General features: G+C 36.0%; 1 protein-coding gene across 8 annotated transcripts in view; it reads left to right on the top strand.

The window, feature by feature from the left end:
* Positions 1–24372, top strand: part of DYNC1I1 (dynein cytoplasmic 1 intermediate chain 1) — a 435553-nt gene that overhangs the window by 69078 nt on the left and 342103 nt on the right. For 4 of the 8 annotated variants that reach the window (XM_072964954.1, XM_072964953.1, XM_072964958.1 and 1 more), the window contains one exon: positions 9190–9278. The exons of 2 other annotated variants lie outside the window; for them this stretch is intronic. The gene's annotated coding sequence lies outside the window, so the exon portion shown is untranslated. Of the gene's footprint in view, positions 1–9189; positions 9279–9387; positions 9407–24372 lie in introns of those variants that run through there. 2 more of the 8 variants (XM_072964959.1, XM_072964957.1) reach the window with 2 other exon arrangements.

Here is a 24372-nt window from a genome sequence, read left to right as displayed (position 1 = left end):
AAAAGATATGGAAGAAACGTAAGTGGATATTACTAAGTGAAAGAAGCTAATCTGTAAAGGCCATGTACTGTATAATTCCAACTGTATGACATTCTGGAAAAGAAGAAAACTTTGGAGACAGTAAAAGGATCAGTGATTACCAGGGGTTAGCAGGGAAGGAGGAATGAATAGGTATAGCACAGAGGATTTTTAGGGCAGTGAAACTATTCTGTATGATTCTATAGCCATGGATACATGTCATTATACATTAATCAAAATCCATAAAAATGTACAACAAAAGTGAATCCTAGTGTAAACTATGGACTTTGAGTGATTATAGTTCATATTAAGACTCACTCTGAATTTTCTGTTCTGGTGAGGTTTCTGTTCAGGTCTTCTGCCCATTTTTAAATTGTGTTGTTTATTTTCTTACTGTTGAGTTTTAAGAGTTCTTTATATATTTCGGATAATAGTCTTTCATCAGATACGTATTTGTGAATATTTTCTCCCAGTCTATGGATTGTCTTTTCATTTTCTTGGCAGTATCTTTTGCAGAGCAGAAGTTTTTAATTTTAATGAAGTCTAACTTATCAATTCTCTCTTTCATGGGTTTTTACCTATGGTAATGTATCTAAAAAGACATCAGTCACCTTACAGAAGGTTGTCTAGGTTTTCTCACATTATCTTCTGAGAGTTTCTAACATTCTTTTTATTGGAGTTCAATTGGGATAGGAAAGAGAGAACAAATTAAAGGCAATGTTTGGGGGGAAGATGACTAAGAGTTTTTCAAAAATGAAGGTGGGGAAAAAAGATACCAGAGGAATAGAACCATTGACTGTGCACCCACTATAAATCACATCAGCGAAGGAATTAGGGGTGGGGAATGACGAGTTACATGATAAGGACTGTTTTTTTTCTTTTCCTATTGCTTATTGAGAATGAAAGAGTTTTAACACCTGGTCTGAGATCCATTCATTCACTTTCTTTGAGGGTGTTGAAACTATACCAGGGGAAAGAAGAAGGCAGATTAATCTATTCTATTCTCTTTGTCAGCTGGAACTCCAGATAAATAGACTAACAATATTTGCTAAAAGGAAGGGTTTTCATCCATAAAATGTCTTAGCATGGTGTCTTTGCTAAAGATTACTTAGTAAATAAGCCCAGAATCTGTAGATCTATAATACATGGTTCCCTGAAGAATCTCTTGTAAGTTATGCAACTCTCTGGAGTATAAAATGGAAATTTCATAACTTAAAGACTCCACCTGCTATGTGGGGTAAACTTGTTAAACCTTATATGAAGCTTCATCTGTTATTCTTGGTCAGAGAGGACATGTCAGGGTCCCATGGAGTCACCGTTGATGTCCTTGACCTCTGCTTTGTACCTCTTGATTGCCCATATGCTGAAATTATTAATAAAGCTTGTTACTCTTCAGATGAGTCTGATTTGACAATCTGATCTTGTGTGTTAGCCTACTCATAAAATCAATAAAAGGAGTTTTAAAATTAAATGCATGGTGCTGTAGAATGCTTTATTCTGTTAAGTCATGTGGGTAGACTAAGGTGAAATGAAATAGGCAGCAAATTACTAGCTTTTAGAAATTATTCTGCAACATTCTATAATCTGTGAATATCTGTGTTAACTCTGCTATAAAATCAATAGACATGATATAATAACTTAAGAAAATACCCTAGAAAAAGATTGTAAAAACATATGCCAAAATATTAGTAGTTATCTGTGGGTAGTGCCATATGGGGGTAATATCCGTTTTTTCTTTATTTCATCTGTTTTCCCAAAATATTTTATAATTGCAGGCATATTTCCTGTTATAAATCGTAAAAGATAAACTTTAAAAACTATAATTAATCTTGTCTTATGCAAATTTATTTCAACTGTGTTAAGAAGATACCCAGCGAAAAAGACTGAACAGAAATACACCATATGTTGCTAGAGATTTTCTTGAAATGGCTGGGATTTGAATGATTCATTTATAGTTTTCATTGTTTCTAAAATTTCTGTAATGAAGATGAATTATCTTTGTAATCAAAAAAAGCTAATTTTTGATGAGAGTGTGCATTATAAAATAGATTTGAACAGGGTATTTCCCCCTTCCTTTCTGCCCCTTTTCAACCCAATTGTTCCTATAAAATAACAGTGTTTAATAGGCATAGAAAAAGTACAAACCTTATAGACTGCAGCATTAAGAAGTAATGATCTCAAAGCCACCAATGTCCTTTTGTTCCTATCAGGTTCTCTAAAACTGCTGTTAATTCTGTAATCCTACATATACTTATTTAATCCTACCTACACGTTTTATTTTGGCTATTTACAACGATGAAGAAATTAAGAATTTAAAAACATATCTTCTTCACCATCACTTTACAGTTGACTTTTTATATGCTTTCTTTAACCTTTTTGATCAGCAGAGAAGAAATGTGACATTTCTGGTTTTCATCTCTAAAGATACAAGGCAGAATCTCCTCTCTCTCTTCCATCATGCTCTAAGCACTACAGCAACTTCCTAGAATTGTTAGTCCTGTGCTTACTTTTTATTTTCTTGCATAGCAGTTTTAGGGAAATGGTTCAGTGATAAACTAAAACTTCCAGTCTAGTGCCAGAGCCAAGAGCATAGACTCAAGCACATGTAATCATATAGCTTTGCTCAGCTCAGATATACTAACCTTAGCTGGTGTCTGCTTAAAAAGACGATGGAACTGCACACATCTGTCACTATTCTTTCATTCATTTATTCAACCAGTAATCCATAGCAACAAGTATGGGGGCAGGGGCAGGATTCAGGAGTATCCAGTTGTGAATAAGACCAACACAGTCGCTGGTATTACTGAATCTTACATTTTAGTGGCAGAGGGGGAAATTAGATGAAGACAATCAAAAGGTACAAACTTCTAGTTATAAGATAAATAAGTACTAGGGATGTAATGTATAATAGGATAAAGATAATTAACACTGCTGTATGTTATGTATGAAAATTGTTAAGAGTAAATCCAACTTGATCATAGTGTATGATCTTTCTTACGTGTTGTTGGATTTGGCTTGCTAATATTTTGTTGAGAATTTTTGCATCTATATTCATCAAAGATATTGGCCTGTATTTTTCTTTTTTGGTAATGTCTTTGTATGGTTTTGGTATCAGGGCAATTATGGCTTCATAGAATGAGTTTGGGAGTGTTCCTTCCTCTTCAGTCTTTTGGAAGAGTTTGAGAAGGATTGATATAAACTCTTCTTTGTATGTTTGGTTGAATTTCCCAGGGAAGCTATTTGGTCCTGGGCTTTTGTTTGCAGGCAGTTTTTCTTTATTACAGATTCTGTTTCATTTTTAGAAATCAGTCTGTTTCAAATTATCTATTTCTTCTTGATTCAGTTTTGGTAGGCTGTATATTTCTAGAAACTTGTCCATTTCTTCTAGGTTATCCAAGTTGTTGGCATATAATTGTTCATAGTATTCTTTTATGGTATTTTGTATTTCTGTGGTATCAGTTGTAATTTTCCCCTTTCATTTTTTATTTGGTTTGTATGTGTCCTTTCTCTTTTCTTCTTGGTGAGCCTAGCCACAGGTTTGTCGATTTTGCTTATGCTTTCAAAAACCAAGCTCTTGGTTTGATTGATTTTTTCTATTATTTTAAATTTCTGTTTTGTTTCCTCCCTCATCTTTATTATTTCTTTCCTTCTGCTGATTTTAGGTTTTGTTGGTTCTTCTTTTTCCAATTCTTTTAGATGGTAGGTTATGTTGTTTATTTGAAATTTCTCTTATGTTTTGAGGAAGGCCTGTATCACTATGAACTTCCAGCTAAGGACTGCTTTTGCTGCATCCCATAGATTTAGTGGTTGTGTTTTCGTTGTCATTTGTCTCAAGGTATTTTTAAATTTCCTCTTTGATTTCATCATCAACCCATTTTTTTTTTTGTAGATTACAAGTTTAATTGGGTCCCACTTATTTATTTTTGCCTTTATTTCTATTGCCTTGGAATACTACCTTGGAGAACGTTGCTAAGATTTATGTCAGAGAATGTTTTGCATATGTACTTTTCTAGGAGATATATGGTATCCTGTCTTATGTTTGTCTTTAAGCCATTTTGAGTTTATTTTTATGTGTGGTGTGAAGGAGTGTTCTAACTTCATTGATTTACATGCTGCTGTCCAGCTTTCCCAACATCACTTGTCAAAGAAACAAGTCTTTCCTCCATTGTATATTCTTGTCTCCTTTGTCAAAGATTAATTGATTATAGATGTGTGGGTTTACTTCTGTACTCTCTATTCTGTTCTTTTGATCTATATGTCTGTTTTTGTGCCTATACCATAGTGCTTCAAGTATTTTGGCTTTGTAATATTGTCTCTAAGTCTGGGAAGGTTATGCCTCCAGCTTCATTCTTCTTCTTCAGTATTGCCTTGGTAATTCTGAGTCTTTTGTGATTCCATGCAAATTTTAGGATTATTTGTTCTATTTTTGTGAAAAATGTTCTGGATAATTTGATAGGGATCACATTAAATCTGTAGCCTTTTTTGGATGGTATAGCCATTTATTTTAGCAATATTAATTCTTCCAATCCAAGAGCATGGGATATCTTTCCATTCCTTTAAATAGTCTTTAAATTTCTTTCCCAATGTTTTATAGTTCTCAGCATATAAGTCTTACCTCCTTGGTCAGATTAATTCCTAAGTATTTTTTTTATGAGATTTTAAAAGGGATTGGTTTACTTTCCTTTTATGATATTTCATTGTTAGTGTAAAGAACTGCAACAAATTTCTGTATATTAATCTTGTGACTAACAAGGGCTTAACTTCTAAAATATACAAACAGCTCATACAGCTCAATAGCAAAACAAAACAAAACAATTCGATAAAAAAAATGGGCAGACGACCTAAACAGACATTTTCCCAAAGAACACATACAAATGGCCAATAGGCACATGAAAGATGCTCAACATCGCTAATTATCAGAGAAATGCAAATCAAAACTACAACGAGGTACCACCTCACATCTGTCAAGAATGGCTATCATTTAAACGTCTACAAATAATAAATGCTGGAGAGAGTGTGGAAAAAAGAGAATCCTCCTACACTGTGGTAGGAATGTAAATTGGTGTAGCCACTATGGAGAACAATATGGAGGTTACTTAAAAAACTGAAAATAGAGTCACCATATGATCCAGCAATTCCACTCCTGGGCATATATCTGGAAAAGACAAAAATTAATTTGAAAAGGTATACGCACTCCAATGTTCATAGAAGCACTACTTACAATAGCCAAGACATAGGAGCAACTTGAATGTCCATCAACAGATGAATGGATATAGAAGACATCGTATACACACACATATATATAATGGAATATTACTCAGCCATAAAAAGAATGAAATAATGCTATTTTCAGAACATAGTTGGACCTAGGGATTATCATACTAAGTGAAGTAAGTCAGACAGAGAAAGACAAATATCATATGATATCACTTACATGTGGAATGTAAAAAAATGACACAATGAACTTATTTATAAAACAGAAAGACTCACAGACATAGAGAACAAACTTACGGTTACCAGGGGAGAATGGGGGAAGGGAGGGATAAATTGGGAGTTTGTGATTGGCAGATACAAACTACTATGTACTGAACAGATAAACAAAACTGTCCTACTGTATAGAACATGGAACTATATTCAGTGGCTTGTAGTAACCTGTAATGAAAAAGAATATAAGAAAGAATATATATATAACTGAATCTCTGTGCCGCACATAAGAAACTAATACAACATTGTAAATCAACTATACTTCAATGAAAAAAGAAAGTCTTCTGTGGAAATGACATTTAACCGAGGCTGCGGGTATAAGTAGGAGCAGAGAGAATGTCTGTGTCAGAGGGAAGAAGATTGGAGAAAGCCCTGAGAAAGGAAACACTGTAGAGTGTTGGAGGAGCCATGGAAGGCCAGAGTAGTTGGTCCAAGTGAATGAAGGAACCTGGAATGGGGAAGAGTCTATGTGTTCAGGAACTCAAAGATGTTGGAATCTTTATCCAAGAGCAAGGGAAATTCAGTCAAAGATGTTGGTGAGAGGAATAACTTCCCTGGAGAAATAAAAAAAGCGAATGCCATCTTCATGTTCAAAGTAGCCTCATGTCAGGGTTGAAGCACCAGGCCCCATCTTTTCGAGGACATAATTGTATGTGGTCTACACAAACATCAGACATAAAGTATGAGTCCCTGGAACTAAGTACTTTTTATAATATGGTGGTTAAGTCTTCAGGCTTTGAGATCAGATAGTCCTGCATCTGCCACTTCCCAAAAGCGTGACTCTAGGTGAGCTTCTAAATATGTACAATGGGAATGATAATTTGTTGTTGTGAGAATGAAATGAATAATGCATGTAAAAGGTGAACATGGTGTCTGGTACACTGTAAATGATAAAAAATAATAGCTATTATTTCCTGACTCACAGACATAGGAAAATAATAAAATCATCACACAGTGGACCTTTATGCTCCTTACATAAGCTAATGCTGGATGTGTTTTTAGTGAGCTAAATTGTACTCAGTGTTTTCAGAGTAATGAGCCAAATACATTAACTGTTCTGGAAACAGATGAAGCCTGACTATTTTGACTAAATATAGAGATAATTAGAGTCTAGACTCTATCTGTTGGTAGGGCTTAGGGTAGCATAATGAGAATCATCATGCCATAATAGAATAATACACAAAGCAAAAACAAATCAGAAATTTCACAACACTGATGAAAAACAACTAATTTTATTGATATCAGAAGTGCATTGTTAGCTGAGTCATCTTACAATCTTATGATATTTGTTTCATGTTGTAGCAGCTTCCTAATAGTGTGATCAATTATATCTTTCTGTTTTGCTCCTGAAGCCTTTTCTTTCCCCCACACATAATTTTTTAGTAAAGTTGTCAAGTGTCAGATAAAACTTCTTTTTTGTAGTTTTATAATATGCTTTAGAAGTATTCATTCTTTGATGTAGTTGAGTATAGAGATGAAAGGTCCTTACAGGTACTCTTTATTCAAAGCCAGAGAACTATTTTCGATAGGATAGGTATTGACGATTTTGCCTGGTATCAAGCCCTGACTACAAATGAGCATCTTGTTAATGGAGTAATTCACATTACCAGGAAAGCTCCAATGTTATTGGACAATCCATTGGTAAATAGTTGTATAATACAAATGTGTTGCATGGAAAGGAGAAAAGGACAGACTATAAAATATTGTACTCTGTCCAGCTTCAGGACAGAGAACCAGAAGGCAATGTTAGAACTTCAGGGCTCCTTTTCATGCCCAGCAATGTAGGGGGAAGTGATAGGACAACCAATGCTGAGACTGTCTTCATTGTATACTTTAGTTTTTAGAATCAGGGCGCAGTCCATGGTCTGGAATGCTAAACCCAACTATGGAGCAAGTGAAACGATTGAATCAGGCGAGCTGCATTAGGGCTAAACTTGGAAACTGATTGGTATAGGGAGTACAGTGCAGGTTTGCAAATATCACTGATCACGACCAGTCCATGGTTAATTTCTCACTAGTCCTGGGTAAAATGAGAAAGAGAAAGAGGGTGAGATTTTTATAGTATAAATTCTTCAGGGGAGTTTATTCTGAATTTGTGCTCTTCTGGTCTTTCTTGTGTAGCATAGTGGTGGCAGAAGATGATTTTTTTTTAATTGATGGTCTTTACGTGGCAAGATAGAAAGTTGATAAGGTTATGCCAACCTGTAAAATATTTAAACGTCGATTTATTTATATATTTAATCTGTGAAATCTTAAACTCTAGGATCCACTATTATTGAGAAGATGTAGCAACAATGGTCAGGAAGATAGGAAGTCAAATGGGCTTTTTAAGCCAAAGTCTAGAGCCCCCATAAAGTTCGATTAAAAAAAAATGTATATATAGGAAGCACTAAAGGTTGGAACCTGGAGGCTCTGGTTCTGTTAAAGCCTGCAGGCTCAGGCTAGGAATATGTAAAACATTTAGTCAATAGCACCATCTGATCAGAACAGACTCTAGGTCTAGTGCTTGGGTAGGATTCTGGGGTTGCTGTGCCAGCAGTGAATCTCTATTGTGGAGAAAGAGAGATGTGAGTTGGAAGGTGTGGGGAAACTAAAAAGCGACTAAGTGCCCAGGGCACTTTGAACACTCAGGACAGTTGCTTTTTACCGACTGGTACAGAAGTCTCCATGTTTTAGCAACTGGTATGGCCTTATAGTTGGCTGAATATCATAATCCTTAGGTATTTAGAACGGAGACAAATCCCTTAAAAACCAGCAGGGAGAATGCCTGAGGGCTTTCATAGGCTGGCACTAATATTTAGTATCAGCTCCTTTTCTAGACTGTGTTTTGTGAATTAATCCTTAGTGTTGAGCCTTACCTTTTCCAAAGGGAAGCCTGGCTTGAGTTTGAACTAATTCCTGTTCTGGAGGATACTAGGCATGCCAGTTTGATTCCATGATATTATCCCTGTTCTTGGAAGGACTAACCTAACCATGGATCTAAACCCCCAAACAGACTCTGCCTTTATAAATTATCAGCTCAGTTTCCCCATTCTCCTTCCTCTCCAGGTACTACCTGCACTAGGTTTGAGCTCATGATTAACAACAAATAATCTTTACAATGAATCTTATTTTTCTTTGTTTTTAAAGAGAAAAAGGAAGGCACAGGAGAATATGATCTGTCCCGGAGCCACTGGGACAATAAAGAGACTCCTGGGCCCCTAACCAAGATTATTTGTATAGTTAACTCCTTCTTACTTTTCTCAGAACTCTTCACCCTGCAGGCTTCCCCTTTAAATGAACCACTATAATTAATCAACTCATGTCTTGAGAAAAATGCTCTTCTCTGCACCAATAGGGTAACACTCTAGAAATTATACTTATAATCTTTAAAAAAAAGAGTCAATAACACTTAATTTACAGTCAAATCTCAAATGGTCTTTTATTGTTCTGTGGTTGCTGGGTTGGAAACATTCACGGTCTCTTCAAGGAGTTATAATGTAGTTATAATACACTTTAATATCCTCAGATAAAATGTGTAATATCAGTGCATTATAATTAAAATGCATTATTAGAGAATCTCTATTTGCTTTTGCTATATTTAACATTTTTAATTTGCAACATATTGCTATCTCTAATTGCTCTTTCTCAGAATTACTGTATGAGATGAATGAAAATTATACTGTGTACTTCATCCTTTTTTAATAGGAAAGGAATGGAAACTAAGAAGACTTATTTAGAGCATATAAAAGAAAGAAAAAAGCCGGGTGTGAGAGATTTCTGGTGCTGGCAATAAGGTAACACTAGAAGACCTTAAGAACCCTAGACACGCTGGATAGTTAAAGAAAGCAAATGAAGTCACTAGGTTCCAGAAATTTAGTGGAAACGGAAGACTAGAGCACTGGTGGTGTGAGCAGGATATAGGGTGAGTGAGGGCCCTGCTTTTGGTAAACTAGGAGTCTGGCTCTAACAGCCACAAGGGGACAGCAACAATGGATTGGGTCTATAACCTGTTGAATGTTTGTGTCCCCCTCAAATTCATACATTGGAGCTCTGACCCCCAATATGATGGCATTCGGGGATGGGGTATTTGGAGCTACTTATGGTTAGATGAGTTCATGAGGTCATGAGGGTTACATGAGGTCATGAGGGCCTTAGCTGGGTCAGATTAGTGTCCTTTTAGGTCGAGACACCAGAGAGCTTAGCATGTGCTCTTGTGCGCGCTCTCTGTCCCCATCGCCTCCCCCAAGTCCCTACTCGGGCATGTGAGAACACAGCAAAAAGGGAGCCATCTGCCAGCCAAGAAGGGAACTCTCCCCGGAACCTGATCATGCTGACACCTTGATCTTGTACTTTCAGTCTCCCCAGCTGTGAGAAGATGAATTTCTGTTGTTTAAGCCACCCAGTCTATGGCAGCCTGAATAATCTAAAACAGGGCTCAAATGAAAAGTAAAGTTGAAACTACTTCCTACATGAAGCTGATATCCTGAAAAGACTGTACCATCAGTGAAATGGTGGACTAAGAAATACATCTGTTCCCTAGTAAAGGGAGACAACAGATACATTTATATATGTTTCCACCCAGGTTCTGGGTAGAGAAATAAAAACAAAAGTGTCTCTGATAATTTAATACCACAGACCTGGACCTCAAATAGATTTAGAGTTTGAACTTAGCCTACCCAAGCAGGTTAAACCCTCAACCCCAAGTTGAGGAATTCATATAAAATTGGCCCTAGGCAAAAAATACGCCAAATTCCTGCGCCAAACCAAACACTCTAAAGAAACACTCCCACAATGCAGACCATATGGATTTCTCATAAGAGGAAATAGTCTTGCTAAAGAAAAAATCTCATGGGGAGAGAGAAATAGCTCAATGGTAGAGCGCATGCTTAGCGTGCACAAGGTCCTTGGTTCAATCCCCAGTACCTCGATTAAAAAATAAAATTGAATTAAATTAAACAACAACCACAAAGAAGAGAGTTCATTATAAAAAAAAAATTGCAAGCCACACAAGGAAGGCATTCACTACAAGTGAGAGTGAGCAGAAACAGCAGAATTATTACCCCAAAACTTCAGATAATAGAATGACCATCTGAAGCAGAATATAAATCATATTTAAAATAATTAAGACATGAAAGAATTGAAGCTCTGAGAAGGAACAAGAAAATATTTTTAAAAAGGTACATTAGATAAAAGAATAAGAAAGAAAAATGTAGTGGATAATTTTGTTTAAAATTGATCAATGAACAGTAGATTAGACATTTGGAGACCTGGTGAACCCAAAGCCCTAACTGAGGATGTCAGGAGGAATGGAGCACTGGGGATTATGAGGTGGAAATGGAAATAGATTAATATTTAAGAAACATGGAAGGTAGAATTAGAAGGTCCTGGTACACCTATCAGGAATTTCAGAAGGATGGAATGGAGAAAAGGGGGAAGAAGCACTCTTGAAAGGCTGTGAGAATTTTCCAGAAATGATGAAATATGTGAATCCATAGATTCAAGAACCACATGATTTCCAAAAAACATAAATAAGAAAGAAATCTACACCTAAATACATCACAGTGAAACTATAGAACCTAAAATCTTGAAAAGCAACAATGAGCAAAAGACACTTAGCCAACGAAGGCAGAACAATTACACAGAAGAAACAAAAATGTGTCAATAGCAAAAATAAAGACCGGAAAACAGTGGAATAATGCATTCAAAGTGCTATCAACCTACATTTGCATACTCAGCTAAATTATTATTTGAGAATCTGTTTCAGGCAAAGAACTAGAAACATTTATCACTCAAAGACCCTTGCTAAAAAGAACTACTAAGTGATATATTTCACAAAGAAGGAAATTGAACTCATGCAGAATGAATGGGATGAAAGAAACAGTGGTGAGCAATCACATTCATGAACATGTGCCTAGGCATCAGCAAAGACAATAGAGACAGATTTGAGGATATAAAAATAAAACAAAACAAAAATACTAGAAGACTATAGAATGCAAAAGAAAATCCAGTGTGAAGTTAAAGCATTCTAAGATCCTTTTAATTTTCAGGAGAGTAAATATTGAGTTTTGGTAGTATCATGTAAAGAATTCATGTTAATAGTTTAAAGATACCACTAAAAGAAAATACAATATATAACTTGTGAACTGGGGCAGTGATAAATAAAGAAAACTATCCATTAAGTAGAGTGCTGAAAAACAGAAATAGAGTATGCTAAATACAATGCATAAGATGGCAGGAATCAGTATCTACAATCATAGTAAATATAAATAAACTAAATTCACCAGCTAAAAGATAAAGCAGATTTTTAAAAAATCTACTCCACTGCTTATAAGAGATACACTTAAAATATGACACAAAAAAGCCGAAACTTAGAGGATGGAAAAATCATTCTAAGAAAATACTAACCAAAATAAAGCTGGTATAGCTGTAATGTACCTGACAAAATAGTTTTTAAGTAAAATTTAAAATGTATATATTAGGGAAACAAGCACACTATTTAGTGATAAGGAACAGAATCACCAAGAAGATACAAAAATTCTAAAACTTAAAAATAATAACAAAATAACAATAATTATTGACAAAACCATAATGAAAAATTGACAAATCCATAATCATATTGTAAGATTTTGATATAAGTTTATTCTGTAATTCATGAAATAAGCAAATCGAAAATATAAAGATTTAGAATATGTTTCAGGAAGTTTAACAAGTCTGATGCGATATGGTATATTGAATCCTATATCTAACAGTTAAAGGGCACATATTCTTTTCAAACATGTATACATCATTTATAAAAATTGACCACATAATGCTTTCAAAGCAAAATTTAGCAAACACCAGTGGATCTAGATTTCTACATCATGCAGATACTATTTTTAAATCTCAATGCAATAAAATAAAAAATGAATAGCTAGAAGATTGTCATTCTTCTCTGCTGAAAAATTTAGAAGCATACTTCTAAACAATTTATGAATCAGTGAAGAGACTTCCATCAAAACTTGTGGATTTAGGCTAACACAATCTTTTAATGCATTAATTACACACAACAGGGAAAAAAGACTGAAAATTTAAGATATATCTGTATAAGTTCAAAAGTTAAGGAAAAGAGCACTTACAAGTTAGCAGGCAATAGAGGAAAGTTGAGCTTTCCATGCTTTGTAAATTTGTGGTGGTGACTTATCCTTAATTAACAACTAAAAGCACTTGACCCACCACCTACACTGCTCAATGGTTAAACACCCAAGTTAGACTGCTTTCAAATTCTTGTATCACTTAGGAGCTGTATGGCTGTGGGTACATTGTTTGGCTTCCATGGGCCTCAGTTTTCTCATTTGTAAACTAAGAATCATAAAACACAGGGAGCTCTCATCATTCCAGTATTTATTACCCAAGATTTTATAGGGAAATAAAACATGTCATAATACGAAAATATTGACTAATAAGTTGACCTCTTCAATTGACTTTCCACTCAAGGACTTTGGCCCTACCTATCCATGTCTGCCTTGGTCAGACTCTCACTGAGTGTCCAAAACTTTCTGCACCATTCAGATAATGGTAATGATTATGAAGAATTATAATGCAAATGACTGTAAAATGAAAATGCAAATAGTGCAAATGATGCAAGTTGTCAGGAAGTCAATAAACGTGGAGAACTATTTGAATTACACACAAAGCCACAGACAACTATTTGGGAGACTAACATATTAACACTTGATGAAAAAAATTAATCAGAACAATAATATGATAGGTGTTTCAAAGGAGAAAAATTTTGATATAAAAAATTTGAGGAAATTCATGAAGAATTCAAGTAATTTTGCAAAATCACCCTTCTTTATGATCATGTGGAAAATATAAAGAATATTATATTATGCAATCATGCAATTTTCTTTAAAAAAATATACCTCTCTCCCTCAAACCTCATTTGAATTATTCTTTCTTAGTTTTAAGAATTAGTACAAACTTGCAATATAATGTATATGTGTTGTTGATGAAAGAAACTAAATATTTCTCATAATATTAATCAGTTTTAAAGATAATATTCCAGTCTTTCCCCTGTAATTTACTATGATATCATTAATTCCATTTCAACTGAGACCTTTTAACTCATCTTTCCCAACATTAATTACGTTTTGATAAGAAGGACCTCATGAACCTATATAGGGGTTACTGGGAAACTTAATTGAGGTAATTTATATAATTACAATGTGTCTGGCCCATAGTAAGCATTCAGCAAATATTAGCAGCTAAATATCCTGTGCTAAATCATCTAAAACTTTTAAAGACTCTCATGCAAACTCTCAGTGTCCTTTTCCTACATTGTTGCTCAGTGTTATCCTTCATAAACTCCAGATCTTGTCCAAACTAAACTCTCCTCCATCTTCCACACATCTCCAACATAGAACACCTCAGTTCTTCCTTTGCTCTAAATAGCTTTTCCTGAAATCTGCACACACATCCAGATTCTTCAAGATTCTGCTTAAACGCAACTTGCAAAAGTTCTTTTCTAATACTCCAATTGGAAACATTCCCTTCTTCCTTTGTATTCTGTATTCTCATAGTAAAATGTGTAACTCTGGGATGGCGCTTACCACGTTTTCTCAAAAAGGGTTATTTATGTCTTGATTCCCTTGCTAGATTGCAATCTCTGTTAAGAACAGTTTCCATGTTTGAGTTATTTTCTTATTCTCATAGCACCTTGAACTTTGATTGGCACATTATATCACTCATCTACCCATTCATCCACAAATACTTTGGAATGCCAAAAATAGTCAGTTTTTAATTACTATATATTCATTGAGTGAATGAACTTAAGATAGAGCACTTTATTACGTGAGCATAATAGGAAATTTTCTTTTGGCTTGCCTGTAAGGTATCTTCCCAATTTTTTCTAAACTACGAGAACATACAGGACCCTGGATGTGTGGCATTCCACAGATGCTCTTGAGGGAGTATCATGTGTTATTCATTACACCACGTATAACCTTTTCAAGTTTACAGTCAGTCTTGCTTAGGGGCTCTGGTGTCATTTAGAAAGTACGGCAGTGTGCTGGAAGGAGAGACAATCTGAGCTAGGTACAGTCTGTGAATCCAAATACCCTATTTAAAGGTCCAAACAGGGAGAAGGAGGATGCACTAAACACATCATTTTCCTTCCAAGTGATTGAAAAGGGATGGTCCACTGAAGCTTTGTTGAATTTCTGTGAATTGATTTTCTCACTACCTTTTTTTCTCAGGTTTGTCTGGTACTTAAGAGTCTATTTCATGTTGCCTGAGGACTCCTTTTCCCATGTTTCTTAAAACTATTTATGATTAAATCACCCACATTGTCTTCCAGGCTCTAATGATTCTCTTCCTGCTAACCTTGGCTTTTTTCATTACTTTATTCTGTTTCTCACATCTTTGTTTTCCAATAGACAGCTTGCTTTTGGTATCCCTATCAATTTTTCTATTTTTTGAATCCCTGTACATTCTCATATTTGTTCATCTATTTGTTTAGTCATTCAGCATACAGTTTCTGAGCACCTTCCAGCATTTGAAAAGTGCTCTGGTCAGAGATAGGGTCCCTGCGCTTAGGGAGATTGCAGTCTAAAGTGGCGATGGGAGATTAGGGAATGCAATTTCACATGACAGAAGGAACAAGCACAGGACACCACCTGCATATAATCATGTAAGCGTCTCTATCAAAATGCTGAAGAAGTACATTAATTATGGAGTAAAACTGATAGTTGAGGGTTCTTGGAAGAATTAATTTTAAACTGGAATTTTATGTCAACAGTGGGTGAAAAGAGGAATTTTAGGTGTACCAAGCAGAAAACCAAAGGCAGTGGAGGCATTAGTTGCAAAGAGACCTGAGGGAGGACGTTATTTCTCAGTGCTGTCTGTGGACCCCCTGCATCACGATCATCCAGAATGCTTTAAAAGTCACAGCTATGTGGACTTCATCTTCAGATCTATTGACCTGAAGTCTGTTTTTTTTATTTTGAAAATTTTTGAATTTTTAAAATTTATTTTTATTGTAGCATAGTTAATTCACAATGTTGTATCAGTTTCAGATGTATAGCAGAGTGATCCAGTTACACATATACAGATATATATTCTTTTTCAGATTCTTTTCCATTATATGTTATTACAAGATATTGAGTATAGTTCCCTATGCTATACAGTAGGTCCTTGTTTATCTATTTTATATATAGTAGTGTGTGTATGTTAATCCCAAACTCCTAATTTATCCTTCCCCTCCACCCCCTTTCCCCTTAGGTAATCATAGTTTGTTTTCTATGTATCTGAGTCTATTTTTGGTTTGTAAGTTCATTTGTATCATTTTTATGGAGTCTTTGAAAGTAGGTAAAGTCTGTCTTTAATAAGCACCTTGGATTATATATAGGCATGGCAAAGTTAGAAAGCATTCCATAGAGATAAGGAAGCATTTATCCCTATACTATACTGTTTAGCTGGTCACTTGACTGCCTAGAGTAAAAACTGTATTTCCCAGCTTCCCTTGCAGTTCTGTGTGCCCATGTCTTGAGGTTCTGACTGATGGGATGCCAAAGGAGATGATATATGTATCTTTGGAGAAATGTTCTAAAAAGGAGAGAGCCTGCCTTTCTTATATTTTATCTCCTTCCTGCTGGTAGAATGTAGATGAAACAGCTCAAACACTGGCTTGGACCATAAGATGAATTTGGGAATGGAAACATACATGACATGGGAACAAGATAGAAAGCTCTGGGGAATTGAAACAATGGAATGCCATTCCAGACTGAACTGTCCCCAGACTTCTTGGGCTTCAGTGAGAAATATACCTCTGTCTTATTTAAGCCAGTTCTGCTGGGGTCTTTTAGCATCAGAGTTCTGACTAATATTCTACAGCAACGTGCCAGTCCTCCTTCACTCCTGATGCTGTTCAAGCTAGCAGTGGTTTATTGTTGTTGTTGTTGCTCCTCAAGGCATATAACACTGTTGACCACTCTTCTTTTTTCAAATATTCTTTCTTTTGGATTTTCATGACATTATATCACCTGAATTTTTACCCAAACTCTCCTCTGCCTCTGCTTACTCCTTAAATCAGAGTTCTCAACTATGTCTATATATTGCAATAACCTGAAAAGCTTTGAAAAAATGTTGGCGCCTAGGCAAGAGATTCTGATTTAATTGGTCTTGAGTGGGGTCCTGGCATCACTGTTTTTTATGGGCTCCCCAGTGGTTCACAGCCACTGCCTTAACTATTGTTGGACTCTAGACTCTTTATTTTCTGCTTTACGCATTAACCCAGACCAGTCGCATCTGCTCCTAGTTTCAGTAAGCATCTGCATGCTGCTGACTTTCAAACTGATGTCTCCCGGATCTCTCTCTTGAGCTTCAGACCCACATATATAACAGTCAGTTGGACAGCGCCAAGAGACTGTGATTATCTTATGCAATTTTTCTCATTATTTCTTCAACCTCCCCTAAATATTCTTGTTGCTCTCCCTGTGTTTACTATTTGTGTGAATAGTTGTAAGAGTAGGAATTTCAGCTTCCTGCCCTATTCCCCTCCTTCTCTCGGTGACTCTGTCTAATCAGTCATTACACTTAGTTTCTACATTTTAATGTCTCTCACATTTATTGACTTTTTTTCATTTCCACTGCCATTTCCTGGTTGAAGCTACCATTATTTCTTACCTAGACTGGTTCCTCTACAGAGTCTTGCTCCCTTCCAATCCTCTGCACAGCAGCTGGAGTGAGCATTTTAAAACACACAACCAATGATGACATTTCTTTGCTTAGAACCCTTTAAGGGTTCCCCTTGCTTTGGGGAAGAAGCCAAATGCCTTTGCCCAGACCACCAAACCTTCATGCTATACCCTTGCATTACCTCTCTGAACTCATGACTCCTTATTCCTTTCCACTTTTATGCTACTATTAATGTATAGGGAATTGTTGGTAGTCCCCAAATTCATGTTCTCATCTGCACCCACCTCTAGCTGCACTAAAATGTTCTGTTTTCTTGTCTGGTTGCCCAAATAGTTCCTAAGCTTCCCTGGGTGCAGGGAAAACTGTGTCTTGATCACCACTTGTACATATAGACTTTTACACAAAGTCTGTTGTCTCTACAACAAATATTATGCCTGCCTTCTATGTTACAAATGTCATGGAGCTTACATTGTGGTGGACTCAGTATTTATGGAATGAAAATAGATTCTTAATTATTTTGTATATGGGCTCAGTGAGGTTTGATAATTTATCAAGCTTTACAAAAAAAATGTGACCAAGGCTGTGTTTGATCCAAGTTTACTGCTCTAAAGCTCATATTCTTCCCACACTAATGTGTGTTCAGCTTCTACACAAAGATGTTTTGTGAGGAGACTATGATAAATATGCCATTTAAAGCAAACTCCCCTAATACTTTGAAATATTTTCTAGGTTATCATGGATTTCCTGTGTTTTTTCCTAATTAGTCTATGATCTCTAACTAGCTTATAAAATAGCAGTAAGGTTGTGTTCATCTGAAAGCAAAACAGTTGGTCATTTAAACCATTTTAGTAGAAAAGAAATAAACAACTAAATTTTGGAGAGATAACAGTTTTCTTTTTAAGTACTTTAGCATTAATGTGGGCAAAGCCTTACGCTCCGCAATGTTTTTTTTCCTCCTTACATTTGCACTTGGAATTTGAAAGTGTGGTTTTTCTAGTACTTCACTTTCTCAAATTATACAAAAGATTAACTATAGGTCACAAGAACAGGCAGCTATAGGAGCCAGGTTAAGTAAAGTAAACAAGTGGAGATGGCTCTGTGTAATAAATACAACAGCTTATAAATGATGATGAATGTATGTTGTGCTGATTTTTAAAAGAAATGCAAGACTCTGCAGGTGGAGGGAAGAGATGAGTGCAGAAATGATTGGCCAAAAAGAAAGAAAGAAAGACCCTATTCTGGGGAATAGAACAGAGGAAATAGAAGAAGTTCAGTGGATTCTAATTCTGCTGGGGTCAGATTAAGGAGAAAACCTTATCTTGGGGTGGCACCAGATGACTACAGCAACCATGCTGAACTGGAGCCCAGGGCTGAGTATGTTCTCTCTGTGAGGTACTTCCTCTACAGGTTGAAGAAAAGCAAAGAAATGGGTAGAAAAATCCACTCCTAAGTGAAATGAGTCACTTAGTAACAAGTTCATTCTCAAACCTCTGTGCAATCTGTGTGCTCCACCATCACACAATTGGTGGTAACTGTCAACATTTGGGAGAATAACAACCCCCTGACCAAGAAGGTGTCATTGTCCCTTTGCAGAGGGGCTGAGGGGTAGACCAAATCTAGAGGCTTCCCAGAGAGCTCCTTTACCTAGGGGTGAGACCTCAGAAGTCTGAATGGTGAAATGAAATAACTATATAACCTTATTTAAAAAACATCATTTTTTTCTTTTAGCTGAGTGGTGTTTGGTTTTCTGATGATTTCAATTGAAAAAGCCCCAACTTTTCAACTGTCTGTTAAACTTATAAAAGGATGTTCAACCTTATCCAAAATAAGAGAAACAGAGATGCTATTTTTCACTTATCAGATTAAAAATCTGAACATTCAATAATGTACTATGTTGGACATGCTGTGAGGAAGTAGGTACCCTCATAACTATCTGATGAAATATAAGTTGGTTGCAATGTTTATGAAGGGCAGCGTGGGACTATTTGTTAAAATTAAAAATGTGTGAACTTTTGCCCCAGCAAATCCACTTCTAGAAATTTATTCTGCAGATGTACTTAACACGTCTGAAAAACATCATATGTATGAAGTTATTCATTACAGTATTGTTTGTAATAATAAGAGATATGAATCAACCTCTTGAGAGAGATGAATAAGCCTATCAAGAGGTTAAATGAAGTATGGTACATCCATATGGTGGAATACTATAAAGATGTTTTTTAAAATTCAAGAATTTTAATTTCAACGTGTTATATTTCTAAGATATGTTGTTTTGCTAATCAGTTTTATGCTATCATTTGTATAAAAAGGGAAGAATATATTCATATATATGTAAATCTCTGGAAAGATATGCAAGGAATTAATGAGTCATTACATATTTGGGAAGCAGGTATGGGAATTTAGCAGATGGGGACATGTTTAGAAGGGAGAATTATTTTTTAGTGAATATCCCTTTATTCTTTTTATTTTGGAGCCATGTAAATATAATTACTTATTCAAAAATTCAGTAACTTTATTTTAAAGAAAAGAGTAACATCCTAACTAATTCGCTGGGACAAGGACATGTGGAGAGATCCTGGCACTGGACTGTTGACAATGTATATTGACTAACCAGGCTTCTTCAGCCTTCTAGAATTTCTGGTCTATTGTAGCTCTGAAAGATCAGGGCTGCAGTGCTTAAAAGAAATATTCCTTGATTAAGGTGGTACCTACAGGACACATGGAGAAATTTTTGTTACTTTATTCCCCTTTTAAAGGCAGGGAAGTTTAGAATATACGGTTGGGGATTGTGAGCATGGATTTCCCTTTGCTGCTGTTAGAAATAGAAGTTTTGATGTAAGCACTGAAATCAAAGCCATTTTACAGAGAGCAGATTGAGATGGCAATGTGCAAAAGAAGGAAACATACCCGGACTCGGACGCTCCCCCTGTCTCTCATACCAAAGGTCCCTAACCTCTTCAAGCCCTGCTTTCCTCACTTACAGAATGTGGATAACATTACCTTCCTTACCAATGTGTTGCTTTTAAAGCTCACGGCTAGTAGAGGTCAGTGATGTCCAGTCCCTAAGACAAGCTCAGTTCCCCCTGAGCACAAACCAACAAAGACCACCTCAAAAAAAAAAAAATCTTTCTAGAGAAGAAAACCAGAATGGCCAGATTATATCACTAAGGCACTCAAAGACATATTATGAGTGATGTTCTAGTTGCCACTGTTGTTTTTCTCATTTTCTGCATTTGCAATAGAGTTTTTTTTTATTATAATGATACTGTCCTTTCTCTGTTGGTGAATAGTCTGGGTATTGCTTGAGGGTGATTGATGTTATGATTTACTATAGATTATTATAGTATTTTATGTATAGTAAATGTAATATTTACTATAAATTACTGTAATTCCTATACTTAGAAGAAGCCAAGGCTATATTCGACCAAGAACCCGTATCACCTACATATATCCCATATTTGAAGACTAGATTGCCTTCTAGAAAGAGGATGAGTGATTTTTAAATGTTTCCATAGACATGAGCATCTCTTGAGACATACATATGGTAAGAAGGGTAAGCGTCATACTGTGTACCCATTTCACTCCTCATTCCTTTTCCTCTCTCTTATACAACTCTAATTTTCCTCAAGAAAGTCGCAACCCTAATCTCTGAATCTTAACCCCAACCCTCAGTCCACATAGTGTGGGTAAAGTTGACTCCACCGCTGGCTCAAAAAGAAAAATTTGGCTCAGACCTGGACAATCAGACCACTGTAATCTTTATATCCAGTAAAATGAACATGCAGTCCAATTCAAGTTAATGATAAGAGAATCTGGTTCAGAGCTTTTTGCTAAACTTGGAGCTAGGAGGTTATAAGTCTGAAACTGCCGGGGGTCACCACCTGAAAGAAGCCTGTTGAAGATAGAAGCTGGGGCAGAGGGAGAGATCTAGAAATCCAAGCACATCCATGCCCTGTTATGTGAATAACAAATTTCTGCTTTTTTTGCTTCAGTTACTATGAGTTGGGGTTTCTAAACTTTGCAAGTGAAAAAATCTCAACTAAATGCAGTGGATCTTCAATAAGTGAAAAGATGCTTAATCTCACTTAATATATAGGAAATACAACCACACAGACAGACTAGTTTTCAACTATTAGATTTGCAGATATTTATCCAATACCTTGATAACTCACTGTAACTGACCAGTTCATGGAGAAATAGGAATTCCCATACTTTGTTGGTGGGAGTGTTAAGATGATACAATCCATGTAGTAGTAATTTGGAAATGTTTATCAAAATTGGAAATGCATTTACCTTTTAGCTCAACAGTTTCACTTCTAGGATTTATTCTACAGATATACTTGTACATATAAAATGAAGGAACATTTATTCATCACAGCATTGTTTGAAATAGGAAAACATCAATGTAAATGTCTATCAATAAGGACTGAATAAATGAAAAATACGGTACATCCATGTAGGGGAGTATATGAAGCTGTAAAAAGGAATGAGGAATTTCTTTTTGTGCTGATAAGAACACATCTTCAACATATGTTAAGAGAAAAGATTTTAAGTGCAGACTCTTGTGTAAAAAATACGTATATAAATAGGGCTTAAAGGAAATATCTTTTCCTATTTGCTTGTATATGTGTGGATATCTCAGGAAAGATAGAAGAAACACTGAGAGGAGTAGTTATCCTTGGGAAGGGGCAGTGGAACACTGGAAAAGGGGATAAGATTGGGAGGGAGGTTCTTTTCACTATATAACTTTCATTTTACTGTATTTAATTTGTTTTGGAACTACATAAACTCGTCATAAATATTTTCAATGTATATGTTTTAGAAAGAAAGACACGATAACAACATAGCAGAATTTCAGAACTCTAAATTATATGTGAGGTGCCAGCACGAAATGTCAGTTGCATAAATTGAAAGAGCAGGTTTTCTTCCATCCTCCAGAATTTCATCCTTAAAGTAACCTGTGCAGCACAGCTGAAAAGAGGTAGCCCGTGGTCATGGTGGCACCTACAGGCCACACTGAGAATCTTTCATTTGTTTCTTTTTTTATTCTGAGAGTCCGTGGTCAGGCATGGATAGGGGTGGTGATTGATTTTCCACTGGACGTCTTGGACAAAAGTATTTTGTTAATCACTGTATATTTGAGTATCGGATGATACACCTAGATACAAATACTGTCCCTAACATTTACCATCTGTGTAGCTTTAGGCAAAAGCATGTATATCTTTTAAAAGCCATAGTTTCTTCACTTGTAAAATGTGGATGATCTCGACTTTATTGTATTGTTGCTTACTAATATTTTAAGTGAATTGTGTCGCATAAGGAATCCTGATGCTTCCCCCCCGCAGTGGCAACCCCGGGCTTCTGAACCTGCATCAGCAAGAGGTTACATGCTAAATAAATGCAGCCCACAGAAGGAGCTATGAGGATGCAGTCCAGAAGCCCCCCTGGCCAGGAAATGAAGGGAGACTAGAGAGAGGGAAAGAGCAAGAGAAAGAGAGAGAAAGCAAGTGAGGGCATCCTCTGTTGAACCCTCGTGTCCAGGGACCCTGAAAGCTCTGAGTTTACCCCCAACTTTCCAGTTGTAAAGACAATAAATCCCTTTTTTTAAGCCAGATTGAAGGGTTTTGTTTTTGTTTTGCTTGTAATTGAAAGACCCCCAATCATTTCTAATGCTGCATATTAAAAGTTGCTTAACCTCAATCATAATAAAAGTATGAATTTAAAATGACATAATGTTGTCCCCCTATTACATTGATAAAAATGAAATTAAAATTGATCACATATTATGTTGGCCAAACTGTGGGGAAATATTTTATTTTACTAGTGAGAATGTGAATCCCTAAATACGGTAAATGGGACATATTTGTTAAACTGCCAATACATGTATCTTTTGACCCATAATTACGCTATTGTGTAATTTGTCCTACAGATACATAGCCTCGCTTGCAAAATGAAGCATGGACAGGGTTATTCAGTGCAGCATTGTTTGGAAGTGCAAGCAATAGGAATCAAAGTAAATGTTCGTCACTGGAAAATCGGTTTCATTCACATCGTGGAGGATTCTAAATCTCTTAAAATGAATAAATTTATTTAGGACATGATAATGGAAATCTTCCCATAATATATATAACTATGTAGAAGAAAAAGAAAAGGAACAGAAAAATGTGAATAGCTGCTTATAACTGTCATTAAAAAGAGATGAGAAAAGGAATTTGTGTTCATATTTATTTGCATATGTATTAAAATCTCTGGAAGAATAGACAAAAAAAGAATTACCATCATAAAGGCTACACAGAGGAAATTGGTGGATAAGAGACAGGGATAGAGGGGGATTTTTTTTTAAATAAGATTTTTTTGTACATTTTAATTTTTGAAACCTGTACATGTATAACCAATTCAAAAATGAGATAAGTAAAATTTCGGAGGAAAATAACTCTAACTTACATGATGGAGCTATAGAACTCTAGACTTGTGAGTGAGGCGGTCCTTAGAATTGTATTTAGGCAGGACTCCATCTTCTAGAATTTCTGCTCCTTTCCAGCCTTAAGAGGCAGACTCCAGAGCTGGAAAGAAATATCCTGTGGTTACAGCGGCACCCACAGGAAAAGCAGAATATTTCAGTTTGTTTCTTTGTGCTTTCTGGGAGGGGAAGGTCGGGGTGTGGGAGGGGACATCAGAAGAGTGTAGCAGGGCACAGGTGAGGAATGGTGATTTTTCCCATTAGAGTTGCTAGTTACTGTGAACATAATTTTTCATAAAAGCATATTGCAAACTTAGACCTTAGAGCTGGTTACAAATAGTGGCTTTGTCACTCAGGTTCCTCCCCACCTACTATATGACTGTATGTAAAAGCACTTAACATTTCTGAGCCAGTGTCTACTCTTGGAAAGTGAGAAATATGCTGTCTATATTGCAGGTTAATGCCTCACAGTGTTTTAAGAGACTTATCTTGCTAGAGAAACTCAAAAATCTAGCAAACAACAGCCTGTGATAATTTAATCCTTAAGGCGATTCTAAGCACCCCAAACCCATTCCAACAGGAAGAGAGCTGCTTATGAGATGTAACCCACAGAAGCGACCTCCTCCTCCAGAGTCTCCAGCTCACAGGGGGTGTGGAAGTACAGAACAAAGGCATCGAATCCAGAGAATGGACCAGAGTGCCAGGGTGGCTGAGAGACTCACATTACTGCCCAGTCAGGGACACCTTGCTATTCC

This window comes from Vicugna pacos, chromosome 7 (genome assembly GCF_048564905.1).
Source record: "Vicugna pacos chromosome 7, VicPac4, whole genome shotgun sequence".
Lineage (NCBI taxonomy): Eukaryota > Metazoa > Chordata > Mammalia > Artiodactyla > Camelidae > Vicugna > Vicugna pacos.
The sequence above is the reverse complement of the archived record's forward strand: the minus strand, read 5'-3'. Positions and strand labels throughout refer to the sequence as shown.